Source organism: Canis lupus, chromosome 25 (genome assembly GCF_003254725.2).
Source record: "Canis lupus dingo isolate Sandy chromosome 25, ASM325472v2, whole genome shotgun sequence".
NCBI lineage: Eukaryota > Metazoa > Chordata > Mammalia > Carnivora > Canidae > Canis > Canis lupus.
This window is the reverse complement of record NC_064267.1, coordinates 29,326,305-29,331,503: the sequence shown is the minus strand read 5'-3', so window position 1 is coordinate 29,331,503 and position 5,199 is coordinate 29,326,305.

Sequence of the window (5,199 nt, the reverse complement as noted above, 5' to 3'; positions counted from 1 at the left end):
AACAAGTTTATTCTGCTGCCGACACCATCCAGAGCCAACTTGTAACTAAGAATGTAGAATGATGGTAAGGAACAATTATCCACGGGTTTCCCATATTTTTGCATGTCTTAAAGCAGAGAATTATGACTTATTTCAAACTACTTGTCCAAGAATGTTTGTATAGTCAACAACCTTAGAAAACATAGGGTCTTCTTCAAGAGCAGAGGGCAGGGCAGATTTATTATTGTCTGGTATAATGAAGACAATATCTCCCTCCAGGGCAAGTCAGGCAGACTCACATCCATTATAAAAGATTAAGTTTACTGAAAGTTGGGATTCCTTTCTTGAAGTGTACCTCAATGTTTTTGCAGACATCATCTGGACCTCTTTACTTTACCCTATGAGAATTGAGGCTCAGAGAATTAGTGTAAATGTTGATATTCTGGATATTTCCATTACAGTGAGTAGTAGTCCTCTGTCTCTGACCCAGGAGTCTCGTGTCCATGAAATGTGGGCAAACTGACTTATTAGCTTACAATTAGGCAAAATCTCATACCTTTCAGAGTTTCTGACAACTGACACAAGAAGTAGGGTGGTTTGGGCAATAGGCCATTAGGGAAACCAGGAAAGGGAGCTGAGGGGTTGGTTATCCAGAATGGTCAGAACCAAAGGTAGTCAAAAAAAAAGTCCTTCTATTATTAACGAATGGGACTTTGGCAGTACATACATATCCATTAGGAATGCTTTAGCTGGAAGTTATAGAATATTCATGTTAAAGGGATTCCCTGGGTGGTTCAGTAGTTTAGCACCTGCCTTCAGCCCAGGGTGTGATCCTGGGGCTCCAGGACTGAGTCCCACACAGGCTCCCTGTGTAGAGCCTGCTTCTCCCTCTGCCTGTGTCTCTGCCTCTCTCTCTCCCTCTCTGTGTCTCTCATGAATAAATACAATCTTTTAAAAAAAAAGAATATTCATGTCAATAGTAGCTTAAACAATAAAGGCTTTAACTATATCATATTTTAAAAATCTGGAAATAAGAATTACAGGGCTGATGTAGAAAGTTCAGTGAGGCCAAAGACCCAAGCTTCTTTATCGTGTTCTGGTCTATCATCCTTATTCATCACCTCACTGTTACAAGGTAGCTGTTATAACACTATGCATCTTGTGTGCATCAAGGTAGGAGAGAGAGGGAAAGGACTGTACCAGTACATCTGTTCTACTTATCAGAAAAGCAAAACATTGCTCTGAGGTTCTCTGGATTATAGTGAATCCATCATGACTCATATTGGCAGTTGGGCAATCCCTACCGTAACCCCTCAACCTCCTCAACAAAATTAGAGTTATAAAAGCAAGAATAGAAGGCCAAAGGAAAGTAGGATAAATGTTTATCAAAGATCCACCAATATCTGCCACAGTCTATACATGAGACCAGCCAACTTCTCAATATCTGATCCAGGTACCAGCTCTAAGTCCAGGATCTTGAACCCAATTGTGCCTTCTCAAGGTCTAATGATCTATAAGCTAAAAAACACATTATTGAACTCACCCAATAAGCAGTGATAATGAAGGAATAGGATAAGTGAATAATATTTTCCTGAAAAGAGGAGAATGGAAAACATAAAGCAATCACCACACTGCTATATCCATCACATGTGCTAAAGTCCATCACATGTGCTATATTCTCCTGAAGATGAATAGAATTGACACTCATTAGCAGAAGAGTGAGTTCCTTGGTCAGGTAACCTGGAAATCCCCAGTTCTGCTCTTAGGATAGTTCTCTTTGTCCATTGGCCTCTGTGACCCCTTGTCCTGGCCCCTGAGAGAAACTTCCCTGCCCATTCTCCTCCACAGTCCTCTCTGAGTTAGATGCTGAGGAAGATGGCTTTCTGGGAACTGCATGACTTTCACAGCCTTTTAAAACTGCATGTGGGTTTTACTATTATGAGTAAGACTACTGTGTACATTCTTGTACAAGTCTTTCTGTGGTTATCAGAAACCATTTTTCACCTAACAGATTGGAAGAGACTAGAAATTTTTGTGTGTGTGACACTAGAAACTTTGATAACACACTGTGTGGCAAGGCCGTGCAGGCAGGCACTCTCATATATATGCTGATGGGAGCATAAACTCGACTACTTCCCTGAAGGGCAATTTGACTAAATATAGTACTCATACATAGATATGAGTAATTTTGAGATATATATAGATATCTTTCTATATGCATTTGGTTATATACATATACATTACTCATGCAATATCTGTTGACTAATTCTACTTCTAGGAATTTATCATACAAATGTATACACAAAATGACATTTGTACAAGATTATTCATTGCAGCTGTGTTTCCGAAGCACAGGATTGGAAACCACCTAAATGACAATCAATAAAATTAGTTAAATAAAGTATGATATACAATGATATACCATATGATTATAAAAAAGAATGGAAAAGCTCTTAATTTGGGACTTGAAGAAATCCAAATTTTCAAAAACAGGTGCAGAACAGTGCATATAGGATAGTAAGTGTCATTTGTGTCAGAAAGAAAGTCATCTATCTCTGGAAGGACACACAAGAAACTGATAACAAAGACAGCCATGGGGAAGAGAACTGGGTGGCTGCAAGCATGAGTGAGAGCAAGACTTTTCACTGTGTACTCATTCTTTTGTACTTGAGCCATATGAATATATTAGCTATTTAAAATTTTAAAGCAGGCACTTAATAGGCCAATGTTTATAGCAGCATTATTCAAGTTGCCAAAAAAAGAAATTACCCAAAATTTCCAAATGAATGAACAATATATGAAATATACATATAATGGGATATTATTCAGCCTTAAAAAGGAAGGGAATTCTAACACAGCTACAGCATGGGTGAATCTTGGGGATATTATGCTAAATGAAATAAGCCAGTCACAAAAGAATAAATACTATATGATTCCATTTACACAAGGTACCTAGGGTATTTAATTTGTAAAGACAGAGAGGTAGAGTGGAAGTTACCAAGGTCTAGGAGGGTTAATGGGATGTTGTTTTTCACCACAGACAGAGTTTCAGTTGGGGAAAATGAAAAGTTCTGGAGATGGATGGTGATGATGATTACACAATAATGTGAATGTACTTAATGCCACTGAATTGTACACTAAAAATGATTAAAACTTCCAGTTTTATGTTATGTAAATTTTATCACAATGAAAAGATTCTAACTTAGCAGGCCATACTACAAGCCATTGAATTATACACTTTAAATGGGTGAAATGTATGATTTATGAGTTATATCTCAATAAAATCATTTTTTAAAAACTTAGAGTCATCCAATTTATTTGCTTCTGATCAACCCTACATGGAAGTAACCACAAAGATGTTGTTTAAACAGAACCTATAAGATTGAAAATTCATGACTTTTATGTAATACTTCCTATGTTCAAAAAAAAAAAAAATACTTCCTATGTTCCACCCATTCCTCTGGCCCAAGACTTCTCAAACTATGGTCCTTGGACCAGCAATATCAGCATCACCTGGAAACTTCAGAAATGCACATTCTCAGGCCCCACCCAGATCTACTGAACCTGAAGCTCTGGGTAGGAGACCCAGTAATTTGGGTTTTAACAAACCCTCCAAGGGAGCCTAAAGTTTGAGAAGCACTGCCATGGCACAGGCTCTAATAACCATTGAAGTAGGGGGCCTTGTATTAATGAAGAAATGAACTCAGGTGCTAATAACTGAAACCAAGAATTAACAATGGCTTACACTATACAGTTTATATCTCTACCACATAAAACAAGTCCAAAGGTATGGTATGGTATGGTAGCTCTGACCACTCTGCTCTACCACACTTGATTCTTAACCCAAGGTTACCTCATAGTCCAACATGGGTACTGGAGTGCCAGTCATCACATCTAAGTGCAGAGAGAATAAGCATGAAGAAAAGATAAAAGCTAATAATTATTTCCCTTTAAAATAGCCTTTACAGAAATTCTCATATCTCATTGATAAAACCTAAATCCTAGCTTCATAACTATAAAGAGAGATGAGAAATGTAGCCCTTCAAAAAGCAACGTGCTCTGCAACACAATAGTAAAGAAGAGGGGCAAAATGGATTTGGGGATAAATAACTTTTAGTCTTCTTGCTAACTGGTAAGGCTACTGCTAATACTAGCTTCATCTTGGCCTAAAGAAGTTGGTTTTCCTAATCCCTCAAGGCTCCAAATGGTAGAAGTTTCAGTTAAGATAGATTTTATTAGGTAGCTGAAAATGAGGATCTCTCTTTAAAGAGTCATATTTTCTTTTCTCTACCTCTCCTTTACATTATTCCCTCTCTTGCAGGACTTTGCTGAAATCTGGGATCCCTGGGTGGCGCAGCGGTTTGGCACCTGCCTTTGGCCCAGGGCGCGATCCTGGAGACCCGGGATCGAATCCCACATCAGGCTCCCGGTGCATGGAGCCTGCTTCTCCCTCGGCCTATGCCTCTGCCTCTCTCTCTCTCTCTCTCTCTCTCTCTGTGACTATCATAAATAAATAAAAATTTAAAAAAAAAGGACTTTGCTGAAATCTATATGCAAACTAACACAATATAGTATCTTGATTTTCTCCTGATATTTGCCCCAATACTAGAGCCCCAGTGTTTAGAGGAAGAGGTCCCCTTACTTCACAGAAGCAACAATGCAACTTGGCCTATCTCATGACTCAGGGCATCCAATGGTGTTCCATGTACTTATTCTCCCAAGACGGAGAATCTTAGCAGCAGCCCCAAAGTTGTGAGGCAAAGCTATATTTCCCTCTTTAGTATATAACACTTCTTTTTGAGGAAAAAAACACCCGTAATGGAGCCCCAGGAGGCCATGAGAGCTGAAGGGCCTATGAACTAGACCTTCTCTCAACCACCTAGAGGTGACCTTGGTTGAGCCCAGCATATCAGAGGAAAGGAGTAAATGCAGGACTAGACCAAGCCACTGGGAGCTGGATTTCTCAATGTTACATAAGGAAGTTACAGATTTAAAAAAAGGGGGGGAGGGCTAGAATGAAGATACTGGATTAGAGTTGAAGACATCAGTATGAACTAATGTCAACCTTATTACAGATACAAAAACAATTATATATTTATATATAATTGTGCACATATAATTATGTACACATGAGCTAATATATAAACATGTATTTCCTGGCTTTGTCTGTAGAAGAGCCCAAAAGCAGTAACACCCAACTAGGAACAAGATCATCCAGCA